The sequence below is a fragment of the Meleagris gallopavo genome, chromosome 7 (assembly GCF_000146605.3).
Source record: "Meleagris gallopavo isolate NT-WF06-2002-E0010 breed Aviagen turkey brand Nicholas breeding stock chromosome 7, Turkey_5.1, whole genome shotgun sequence".
Lineage (NCBI taxonomy): Eukaryota > Metazoa > Chordata > Aves > Galliformes > Phasianidae > Meleagris > Meleagris gallopavo.
In genome coordinates, this window is record NC_015017.2 from 29,884,857 (window position 1) to 29,897,659 (window position 12,803).

The 12,803-nt window shown below is 46.1% G+C and overlaps 1 long non-coding RNA gene across 1 annotated transcript; it reads left to right on the forward strand.

Annotated features, from left to right (window-relative positions):
- Positions 1-235: 235 nt before the first annotated feature.
- Positions 236-7,822, forward strand: LOC109368627. The gene is made up of 3 exons (XR_004160377.1): positions 236-1,413; positions 2,508-6,889; positions 7,397-7,822. It is a non-coding gene; the product is annotated as an uncharacterized LOC109368627 (long non-coding RNA).
- The last annotated feature ends 4,981 nt before the right edge of the window (positions 7,823-12,803 follow it).

A 12,803-nucleotide genomic window follows, 5' to 3' on the forward strand; every position in this document is an offset into this window, starting at 1 on the left:
GCTATTTAAAGTGTTTGTGTATATTTAAGCGTGATGGAAATGTCTGTGGTGAAAGTAGGCTGAAGAGGATCATTTGTTGTTGTGCTGTCTTAAGAACAGAATCATTCAGGTGGTTGTTATTGAATCATATGCTGGAAATAATTAATGAAAAGGGCATAGCTCCCACCAATTTCTCTCCAACTGAAGCAATATATTTTATTCAATATTTTATAATTAAAAAAAAAATTTTTTTGAAAGAAAAAGCAGCTTTTCAATATTCCGGGAAGCCGCACATATATTCATCGTGCATGTAATGACTTTCTCCAGTTGAACAGAAAAACAAATCACCTGGATCTCTTCTACCCATCCTTCATGCACCTGTGCTCACCAGAAGGTGTGAGCACGTGGAGGCCACCCACTGTCATTGGGTTCTCCATCTGAATTGTGCAAATGTCACATGGAACCAAAATTTAGGACTCCAGTGGGGCCAGCTATGGTCGCAAAACAGAAGATCACACCAAAGGACGTGAGGCTTCATGTCCCTTGTGCCATGTATCCTTCCCTTCAGCTCCTTATTTTGTAGTTCAGCTCAGTTATTTCACTCTCGTGGCTCACCACAAGAGGAAAATAACTGGATGGGATCTGGACTGGCCATCTCCGCATTCACATCCTCTAAGTTTATCTCATCCTCCCTCATACAGATTCCTTTGGCCAGCTTGGGAGCAGCTTAAAAGAAAATTAAGACAACAAAGATGCAATCGTGGAGTGACATATCATAATGAGACCTTTCAGTCTCTCCAAACTTTCCCATTAACTTGCACCGAATGCAGACTTCAGAATTACAAAAGGATCTTCTCTCGCAGCCCATAAATAGTCTGTGCTTAGAACATACCACATTGTCTCCATCTTTTTGGCTTGTTCCCAAAGCAGCTTTTGGCGTGCTGCAGTTGATGGGAATGATATTGAAGGAAGAACAAAGTACAGTTTTTCCAAAGGAAATAATAAATCTGCTATGGGCTTTCAAAGCAAGCTCACATAATCAGCGAGCTTCTCTTTTTTCTTTTCTTGAGCATGTAGGAAGAGCACAGATGTTGCTTTGGACCATTAGCATCTCAGCTATAAAGACACGCAAAGTATTTCCCAATGGCTTTTCCCTCCTTTTGTTTATTATTTTATTAAGATGAAAGCTTTTTTACCTTGTGTATTAGATATACAGCCCCAAAACACCACAGTTCTGCCCAACTGCCTGTGTGTTAGCACAAACAATTGTTGTTTCCCTCTGCAGAATCATTTTATTTATGAATCAGCTTGTTATCTCATGTTTTATCTCCTTAATGTATAAATGGAAGAAAGATATCTAGCTGAAGAGGAGCTCCATCTGCCAAACAAGGGTGGCAGGTCGGGTTGCTGGCATGAGATAACCAACCCATCACAGTAAGTATGACCAAAGAGAGAAAGGCAAAAGCCAGCATGTTCTTCATTATTTCCTCCTGTCAAAAAATAATAATTAATAATATCCACTGATGAAATTTAGCTACAGAATAAATTGGTATTTGTTTAACAACCCAATAAAGAGTGAAGGAGTTGGCAACCTTGCATTAGTTCAGCATCAGTGGGCTTTGGATCAGGTGCCCCATACCCTCTGGTGTTGAGCTTCAAGCCAAACATGGGCTCCTTGCTCTGGGGCACCGAGCAGACCAAATTGTCCTAATGAAGGCTGGGGCTGCCTCCAAACCACTGGATGTGATGTGCATGCAGCTTTCAGGATAATTCTTCCATTCCGAGGACCCTGCAAGATCTGTAAGAATATGAAACTTGTCATGTTAGCTCCTCCTTTGGCAGTTATTATTTTCTTTTGTAATCCATCTTTTTTTTTTTTTATTCTGCCTTGGTTGTGTTCTCCATGTAGTTATGGTGGAGAGTTGAGGACTTGCATATAAGTGTTCCCCCTGCAGATAGCTGAGGATGCAACTGCCATTTTTAAGGAGCTACAAATATCAGAAATTGTTGGGAATCACCTTCCAAAGTATTTTTTCTCCTCCTAAAAAAAAAAAACAAAACGATCATCTCCAGAGAGCTCAGATATCTTGCATCGTGGTTGTGAGTGGAGTTACATCCAGCCAGCAGCCAGGCATGAGTGCTGTTCCCCAGGGGTCAACACTGGGGCTCATCCTGTTTAATATCTGTGTTGTATCTGGATGAGGGGATTGAGTGCACCCTCTGTAAGTGTGCAGATGGCACCGAGTTGGGGGGCAGTGTCAATCCGCCTGTGGGTAGGAAGGCAAACAGAGGGGTCTGGATAGGCTGATCGCTGGGCTGAGGCCAATGGGACAAAGTTCAACAAGACCGAGTTTATCTTTGACATTAAACAAATTGTGATGTTGTAATACTGCAACGTGAAACATCGAGAGGGGGGGGAAAAAAATAACAAAGCTTCTGGTGGGGGGATTAAATTTGTCAGAAGTCATTAGGAGCTCTCCTGGTACGTGGGGCTGAACGCAGACGTGTGTGTTTGCATTTTCACACAGATCCAAGAGAGAGAGCTGACAGCACAGAGCGATTGGGTTCGTTTCCAGTTTTCCACCAGACTGTAATGAAATGCCACAATGCATCCAAGCAAACTTCTCATTAGTCTCCCTATTAGTTTTCACTCCAGTAAATAAATGGCTGGTGCTACTGGCAGTCAACAATGGGCAATGAGGGTCTCTTTCGTGGCTGTCACTTTTCTCTTTGCAAAAAAAGACAGTGCATGGAGGGGAAAAAAAAACTACCCCCTTTTTACCCCACTAACTCTTTTTCTTTAGTCCTTTATTTTGTGGTGCTGAGTTTTTATGGCTGACAGGCCCAGAGGCGTGCTCTGTTGGTAGGGCTCCAATGGGTGCCACCAGGAATCTCCTCCTGGTGCCAACCCTGACAGCGAGGAACCACAGCACTCCATGCTGGAAGGTCTGTGGTGGGCTGGAGGCTGGGGAAAGGAGGAGCACGTTGGGAAAACACACCCGTGTCCCCTGCGGGAAGTATGAGGTTGTGTTGCCATGTGTGAGAGCTTTGGTTGTTGCTCTTTGGTCAGAGCTTCTCTGCTGTGTTTTTTGAGCAAATTGAACATTTGTTTCCTCTTTATTTTATATCTAATTCATGTTTTTTGTGACCTAACGCCTGGAAACAAGCTTTCTGGGTATGCCTCTGTTTTGCTGTGGCACAGAAGCCTACGTTGGCTGAATACTCTAGCCTCCTATTAGCAGATTCTTGCAGATATTGGGATTTCCTCTGTTACTTCCCCCTGTTTTTTCCTTAATCTCCTATTTCCCCTTTCAACCCTTATTTCTCCTCATGGCCCTTGTCTTTGAAGCAGTACTGCTTCTTCCATCCAACCCACCATCGTGCCCACCTTTCTTTTCAGACCTGACCTCCTCCTTTCCCACAATGTTCTCATGTTTGTTTGAAGTATTGTTTTTTTTCTCATACCAGAGAGGTGTCATATTTGGTTCTATTAAGTCATGATTTCTCCAAGAAATGTCCGATAGGAATCCTATTTGAGAGCTGCCATTAAAAATGAATGGATGCTGAGTTGGTGTGAAATCCTCCTCTTTTTGAGATTCCTTTGTGGTTTGGGGTGTCAGACTGAGTGCACTTGGATCAAATAACTGACCAGATTTTTCTCTCTCCTCAAGCCATATGTAAACCAACTCACATAGAGGACACGGGGCTGCCCAGTATGCCCTGTTCTTTATGAAATGCTGTGATCTAGTGGTGTGTTCCTGCTTTCACTGCTGGGAAAGTCGTTTCTAAGCGGTAGAGACCAGTGCACCTTAACTTCTTTTGTAGGTCTGGAAAATAAGATCTTTCTGATATCACAGAGCACCCCAACCATTTAGGTTGCTCATTCAGTCTTCTGGCTCTGAATAGCTGCTTAACATTATTAAATGTTGTTAATTATGTCACTAATTGCATGTGAAATCAAAGACTGTTCGGGCATGCAGGAACCTAAGCCTTAGGTTTTAATACAGCTACAAAATACCAATAGCTCAGAATATGTCTCCAAGCTGTTGTCCTGGAATCTTTTACTAAACAAGATGAGCACAATTAAACTTGCATAGTATTTGGAAATAGAGCACTGTCAGTCTTGTTCCTGTGGTGCAAAGCTTAGTGCCCTCATTGCTGATCTTGAATTTTTTCTCGCTGTGGCCTCCCCTTTTTCAGAACATCATTTTCCTTGGGGGGAAAGACAAACTCATGAGTGTCTGCCATGAACGGTAATAACTAGGTGCATGTTTTAGGGGATTTACTGCTCTGAGACACAGATGCAAAATAGTTTAGCCTTGCTTCTAGAATAGGTGATGATGGACGTGAAATGTGAAGGCAGTAGAATCACAGAGTCCATAGGGTTGGGGCAGACCTCTTAGAATGCCAACACAAGCCATGTCCACTGCCCACATCCCTCAGTGCCACATCCCCACGGCTCTGGGACACCCCCAGGGATGGTGACCCCCCATTCCATGGGCAGCTGTGCCACTGCCTGACTGCTCTTTAGAGAAGGAACGCTTCCTAAAACCAACCTGACCCTCCCATGGAATAGGAGAATAGTCCTGGCTTAGCTCCTTTCCAGCATTTAAAGGAAAGTGAGGGATCTGATGCAGCGGTGTTAAGATGCGTGCTGCTCTACGTGTGAGCTCTTTGCAGCCTGAAAAACAGCTTTCGTGTTCACCAGCTGTGAGCGGGACACTCAGAAACCATCACAAGCAAGCGATGAATAAACTGCATTGAAAGGCTGTACTGATGGCCTTGTTAAGCAGCACTGTGTTCTCATGCCTGGAAATGAGAAAGTGTCTGAAGATCTGTGAAAATGGAGATCTATTTTTACACAGTGCACAAAGACGGAGTCACAGCATCTACGGCCCTGAAAAAAAACCACCCAAGCCATTTCTGAAGGAACAGATGTTCACGATTCATACACCCTACAGACAAACACAGGATCTGTGACCAACAGAACCAACGTTACTGACCACTTCTGTCTGTGATTGTTAACTCATTCATACAGGCTTCCAAATTAAGGAATTAATAAGAACTATTAATAGGTGGCCTTTGATTCTTCTGGATTAACCAGAACTCAGTGTGACAAAGTGCAGCATCCGCTTGGAGGCTGTGGTTAGTGGCTGCTGGTAGCCCTTCCATGCCCACATCAGTGCTGCGGGATGCATTGGGTGCTTTGCCTCCATGGAGGAATCCATGACCCTCAAAATGAATTCCCAGCCTTTTCGGGTCAACACCGATCACTCCTTTAATCCTCAAAGCTATCTGGGACTCTTAAAATGCTTTACAATTTATTTTGTAACTTGCATGATTTTATTTTAGACGTGACTTTATGAACAAAATTTCTGGGCTGCTTGAAATTCTCGTTTTATTCCTGGATGCCCTGTTGAGTAGGGGCACCTTCTGCTGATGGAGGAGTGAATTGCAGTAAATAGATTTAAAACTCAGGTACTTTGCCCTCTCCCTGGAGAAGCATGAAGCTCTGATTCCCCTCTGTGCCAATTACAGCTTTGTAGCCCCGCTCTGCTGTGACTCTTTCCAGCTTTTCCCTTTCACTGCTGTGCCATAGCATTGCTGCTCCTTCTGTCCTCTGTGCACTGACCCCATTGAGGTGGTCACTAACACTGGATGCTCTGGCCAGGTGAGTCTGTTCTTATTAACAACATTTGTGAAAACAGATACAAAAATAATTATTAAATCCTACTGATCAGATTAGGCTTTTTCATTCTAAAAGACCTGAATCAAGAATTTGGTCCTAGGGTGGTTGGCTCTCTGATACAGCATCTTCCGCTTTCCCAACCTTCTGTTCTCATTAGCTGAGAGGTTTATCTCTGTGTGCTGGGGAGAGGCTGCCATCACAGATAGGGCCGTGGTTAGCACCCAATGCCCGAGGTGCCCCAGCCGGTTCTACAGCCACTTAATGAAAATGTGGGTAACCCCCAGATGCTCCTCCCCAGGCACTGCACTGCCCTATGTACACTTTTCTTCCTGCAAAACCACGGAATTTATAAAACCGATGTTTGTACTGCAGTAACCCTAAAAGACTTGTCCTCCATTTCCAAGGTGCCGCGTAGGTAAGCAATCTCCTCTAAATCCGTGGGTCTGACTTGGCAGCCTCACTGGTGAGCGAACAAAAATCGTGCCAACAAAGCAACGCGTGGGGAAATGGAATCCCAGAGAGGAGCGTACGCGTGGTGGTGCTGGAAACACAGAGGACAGAAACACCCTTGGCCTGGTCCATGGGCTGCTCGGGAGCGTGCACTCAGCAGGTTGTGTTCCCATGACATGCAGGGAGGAAATGGGAGCAGGAAATACCGGTGTGTGCAGGGCTGGGGATGGGGACGGGCTGTGCTGCTCCTCCGTGCCTAACTTAGCGCCGGCGCTTCGGGGGGGAAGAGTCTGCTGTCTGTTTTGAATGCTTTCTGCATGACTAATTAACGTTCTGAAATAAATGGTGCTGTTAAACTCTATGCTGGTACAGGCAGTCGGCAGCCGTGGCTCCTGTCCAATACTTTATCTAATCTTTGCTTTGTTGAGACGGGGCACTGCTTGTCATCTAAAAGCCACTTAGCTGCACTACAGCGTGATGTCATGCTCCTCTACATGTGTGTCGATATTTATGCCCAGTCTGTTGGGAAACAGCCCTGAATACAGCGAGCTGTACGTAATTACATTCTTTGCATGATAACAAAACCCACTTGAAACTGGCAAGAGATGAAACCCCGCAGCCTGGCGTTCGGAATTCTGCAGGAGCAGAGCGTTCTGTAACATTATGCCGGGATAAGGCAGCCTGATTCACCCTGGGGAGGACACTCCCTCCAGAGCAAAGCATTTGCTGTCGTCCCTCCGGAGCGGCGGCACCAGCACTGGAGCTGCTGAGGTGAGTACGATGGGCCCTGCTCCCCTTTGCCTACTGGGACCCCCCCTCACCCCATATAGCAACCTGTGCGTGCTCAGGGTATCGCCTGTCTGCGCTGGGTTTCTGCTTCCAGTGGAACTTGCTTTGAATTTACACTTTGCCATACGTAGGTTTCCTTCCTAGGACGGGGAAGACTTGTGTGAGAGAGTAGAATGTTAAAATAATAATCAGTCGGGTTATATGTCACAGAGTCATAGAATGGTTGGACTGGAAGGGACTTTAAAGATCATAGAGGCATAGAATTTTTGAGTTGGAAGGGACCTTAAAGATCACCCGTTTCCAGCCCCCTGCCACGGGCAGGGTTGCCACCCACTAAATCAGGCAATAGATGTGCATATATATACATACCATGCATATGTATATAAATGCGCCCGAACTAACTTAGCATCTCATTCATAACAAAGCATAAAAGAAACCCCGAGCTCAGCACGGGCTGAGCCCTACTGAGATCCCTGCTTCCCTCCCCAGCCAGGGCAGAGCCGGCGGCAGCGCGGGACGGAGGAGGCTGAGCTCCAAACCCAGGACCAGCAGCAGAGCAAGCAGGAGGAGGATGAGGATGCTGCCAGGTCCCCACTATGCTGAGAGCACAACAGGAGCCCCCTGAAGCACAAGGCATGGCGCAGAGGTACTGCTCCTGTGTTGTGTGTGATATCTGCTTTTCCTTATTTTGCATTATAGTGGAACAGTGAATGTTTTGTGCCGGTTGGATGAGCAGGTAGTTACAGTAGTGTGCATTCCGTGCCCGGCTCGTGCTGCTCTGCACGGCTCATTTGGATTTGGCTGGGTGACAAAGGGTGAGTGTGATTCCCGAGTGTCCATGAAAATGTGGTTCTTCACAAACTGATTTCAAAGTAAAAGCAAATGCAGTAATTGTACAGAACTCTGCAAAGGAGAAATGCGTTGTAAAAGAGCTTCCGCTCAGCAGTATTATCGAAAAAACCTACAAACAGACACCTATCACTATGGAAAAAAATACATTTCTTATGAAAAAGAAGTTTACAGTTGTAGCCAGCCTATGCCCTCTTTTCTGCCAAAAAATGCTTCAGTTGGAGGCTGTGTTGACTGTTTATTAGTGATGGTTATGTTTTGTGGCGAGTGGAATGGGAAGCACTAAACCACATCGCTTACCAACATAAGAGGCTCACTATGTAGCTCTGTCTTACAGCCACCTGACTTCTTTTATATCTTGATGGATGTGGGTAGGCATGAAAACTGGCACAAATCATGGCACTACCTAAACAGGTATCTGCTGTGTTTAATGCGAGGCGTGATTGGGTGCATGTCTGCTGACAGGGCAGCACTTGCTGCCCTGGCAGTGCTGGGGGCTGTGGTTACTCATTTCTGTCCATGGGTTGGATGGCTGTCACAGACTGAATTTCCATGGCTGGAACAGAGTTCCAAACAATGGAGGTTTTGGTGTGAGTGGGACTCGTGGGGTTTCTGCGTTACTGCTGCAGAAATCCCCCTTAGCACAAACATAGCCATGCAGGTCGCACTGCGATGCTCCCCAGGTCTGACCCCACTGGCAGGCAGGGAACCCAACCCCTCCAGTTTCCATTGGGTTTTTAGGCCAGTGCTGACATAATAAAAAGTCTGAAAAGTTGACCTGGTTGGATTACAGAAGGATACTTGTTTGCTGCGAATCTAAAACTTTATTTATGCGTCAGTGATCCGCTCGTTTAATTATCTGGCATTCAGGTGTTTGATCTGGAGCCCAATTTCCCTGGACTCTCTGGTGTAAAAAGCAGAAGTTACAGCGTAGTTCAGAAATAGATTCTTTTGTTTGTTTTCTGTTTAACATGAGTGGGATTGGGGTTATCCAGTGCAAACCCAAGTTGGCCCAGGATTCCCACTGTTTGACCCCAGGTTGGTCAGTGCTTACAGCACTGATTCAGTTGCTGTATTTTCCTGAAGATGTTTGTTGTGCAGACCCGATGGCAGTAAGCTGTAATGCCACCCCCAGCCCTTTCCTGGCCCCACGGCAGAGGATGGGTCGATGTGTTGGAGGAGGCAGACAGCTCGTGGTGCGGCGATGCCGAGCCCGCTAAAACTCAGCGAGACCTCGTTAGTTAAAATGAGCTCATTTTCCTTGAAACCAAATGCTTATTTTAATTCTAGGGTGGCTGGGTAAAATGCTGCGTATCTTGATTGCTGATAGGCATCTTCCTTTTGTAAGAAGTCATTTACTGAGTGAGAAGAGTGCAAAGTAGGTGGTATGGTAGAATTGCTGCTACTTCTCTTGGCACTACAGATAGATTTCTTCATTAGACAATCCCTTCTTGGGATATAATTAGAGAAGAATGCGTGAGCACAGATCTATTCCATGTTTATTTCATGATTTTCTTTATTCTGGATACCACGGTTTCTTTGGGAGGACAAGTTAGTTTGAACAACAAGAGTGCCCACTTGTTGAAAAGCCTTAAAAAAAAAAAAAAAGCTGAATATTCTTCACCTTTTTGCTGAATGTTAGAAGAGCCACATTGAACCCATTTTTCTGTATATGCCTATTTCTCTTCCATTGAATTCTCCATGCTCTTTGTTGTGTGGGGTGACCTACTCACGGGACAGTGTGGCTCTGATCCCTCGGCCGCCATATGCTCCAGCAGTAAGCTGTGTTTTCCATGGAGAGCTCCTCCTGGAAGTTAAATACTAGGGTGTACCTGGGATGCAGGCAGTACGTGTTGTGCATTTTGGGGTGGGGGCTCACCTCAGTGTCTGCTCTTTATATCCTGCAGAGGGTTTGTGCTGGATGTAAAAGGAAGAGATGGGAGGAATAGATTTAAAGATAAGTAAAAATGTCACTGTCTTCTCTTCCTTCTTTATGTGCCAATGTGTACCTGAATATAATCGATTGTATTTAGATTCTGGGGAGTTTATTTGGCCCGTTGTTTCTTTCCTGTACAACAGCCCTTCTTTAGCAGAACTACATAAATTTCTGTCATCAAACTCTGTCAGCGGTTCCTTTATATCAGCCAACCCACCGCCTCTGTGTGTCCCAACTTCCAACTCGTTAGCTGTTGCGCAGACAAACGATGGCACATGGGTGGCTGCCTGCCTGTCGGCTGGCTCTGCATACAGCGAAGGTATTTGGCTGGCAAAACCAGAGAGTAAATGTTTTGGAGTCAAGCAGTTTACAGAATTACTTGGGTTTGCATTGACAGACGTTTCCGTTGTAAGGGATTTGCTGTGCAACAGTTTAATGAACCAAATTATTGGGACTTAGAAATGGGTTTATAGTGCAGCGAGGAACTTGATTTTGGAAGACTGGAGGGGATCTGACCCTGCTGTTTTGCTGGTGTTTTACATCTAGGAATGCTGAAGGCTGCACGCATGTGAGCTTGCCTAAGTGGGAGCTTATTAGGTATGGCCACCGAGTGCCCAAGGACATTATAAAAATTCCTATAAACTAAACTTGCATGCCTGAGTTTGATCATTAGCCTCTGATTTACTGAAGGAACTTACCCTAAGTGCCGCTGTGCCAGTGTTTGATTTTCTTTCCTCCTCATTAGTCAGTAGGAAACGGTGCTTGCGTGGCTGCTGGAGCCAATGCCTTTCTGTTGGGCTGCTGCAGGAAGATGCCTGCAGAGCTCATCTCAGAGCTACGTGGGCTGTAGGGCTGCAGGGTGTGTGTTCTGTGTGCAAAACGTGTGTGCAGCGATGTTCCGGGAGCTGTGAGGGTGTTCCGTGCGGCCGTCTGGAAATACACTTGGTGGAAGGAGGAGGGAAATCAACCCAAAATGAGAATTGCTGCATATCTTAGTGCTTGCCAGATCCAAGCTTTCCCGTGCATGTCTTCATCTCCTTATGGCTTCATATCAGCATCGTGATTTTTGAAGCAAACAATGTAGATTCAGCTGGGTTACTCATCAGATACTGCTTTTGAACAATGGCATTTGTGTTCTTTTTGAGCTAATTTGGGCAACTGTGTGGAGAGCCTGTAAATAGCCCCGATGCGACTGGAAACAATATCCATTGTCTCTAAAATAATGGAAGTTCTTTGTAGAAATTCAGCATCTTAAGATGTGGGTGTGCACATCTGCTGCTGCAGTCGCACAGCTTCCTTGGCTCCCAACAGTTGGGTTGCAAGGAGCAGCAGCTCAGTTTGGGTGACCCTGACTATCTGGAGCCTTTCTGACCGGCATTGCGTGGGCTTTGTTCTGGATGCAACAAGTGGAAACTGCCTGCTCCTGCGATGGCTGAGCTGTGCTGGTGAGTGCTCAGGGTGAAACACACCATCTTTGGGTTTGTGCTGGAAGACTTCCCTGCGTCGCAGCAGTGCTCGCTCTGAACTGATCTGCTTTGCTGCCTTTAGGCAGGATATTGGCTGGGCAGCTTTGATTTAGGCTGGAGCTGTGCACGGTTGCGGTGTGAGCACTGCTGGGTTTTCATGTCCAGTTCGAGCAATACTGTTATTGTGGTGTTTTATGCACCGAAATATTTCATAGAATCATAGAACGGCTTGGGTTGGAAGGGACCTCAGGAATATCAAGCTCCAACCTCTCTGCTGCAGGCGGGGCCTCCAACATTCTATCTAATGCTAGAGCATATTTAAAGGAATTTAAGTTATTTTACATACTTTATTTATACCACACCTATCCAGTGCTTTGTTTTTGTGGAGACTGATGAGAAAAAAATGTGAGAAGCATTCTCGAACTTCTCTGGCCTTAATATTCACCCAAAGAATGTTCTTTCCCTGGGATTCCTGTGTTAATAGATTCTTATGTTAATAGAGCCTAAAGCCCACGGCGCAGGGGGCTGGATTTGGTGGAAATCCCCACTGGTCTTAGAGTGCTCTTCCCAGACAAACATCTGGGGCTCAGCCGTGGAGGAGGCAGCTGGCAGCCTGCAGATAGAAGCAGAGAATCTCTCCAGGTGCCCTCGTGCTCCCAGGTCGCTGGGCCGTTCCTGCAGTGAGGTGAGCGTGGTGCCAGAACACGGGGATCCGGGCTCACCCTGCAGGGCTGCTGGTCCGAGTGGGAGCAGGAATTTCAGAGAAGGAGCATCCGAGGGAGTCACCTGCAGGAAGCATTTTCTGGGAGGTGAGAACCCCTCTGATCCCCATACCTGGGAGATGACCGAGTGCCCCCGTCCTCCTCCTCTTACTTCCTCAGCTGGATGGCGAGCGCACATATGTGAGTTACATAGAATCCTTGGAGTTGGAAGGGACTTTTACAGGTCATCTAGTCTGACTGCCCTGCAATGAACAGGGACATGCACAGCTAGATCAGGTTGCTCAGAGCCTGGTCCCGGCTTTTCATTTGGCTTCCAAGGACTGAAAAGCCTTGGAAGTTGTTTAATAGCCTTGGGCAAGCTTGCTATGCAAACCTAGAAGTTTTCAACAACAGTTATAGCTTGTTTGTTCCAAACAACGTAGCTCTTAGCCAGCTGATGTGGTACAGAGGTGTGTGTCTTTAAAATGTTCTAAAAATTCTTGCTGTCATTTTATTAATCTTACTTTTCCCCAGGTCGAATGAGGTTTTATAAAGCTATCTCTGTGTACACCCCTAATTGATTTTTGGTGGTACTACTTAATTGGCTGACCTTCAGGTCATTGAACCAACAGATCTTTACCCATTTTAAAAAGAGGGAAGTTCATACACTCTGAAACACTTCAGCTGGGAGCAATGCTGTGCTTCGCTTGGTGTTAGGCAGCAAGGACAGCCAACCTGTGGCTCTTTGGAGCTGAAGAGGGCTGCTTTTGGTGGGAAAGGGAGAGGAAACCCTGGTGAAAGGGCAAAAGCCTCCTTTCCTCAGGAAGCTTTGCTTGAGGACATGACGAAAAGAAGGAAGAGAAGCAGCAAGGCAATTGGCATCAGGTTGTGTTTGCCTTTCTCCAGCACAAGGGCTCAGAGATGCTGGGTGAGCCTTGGAAGAC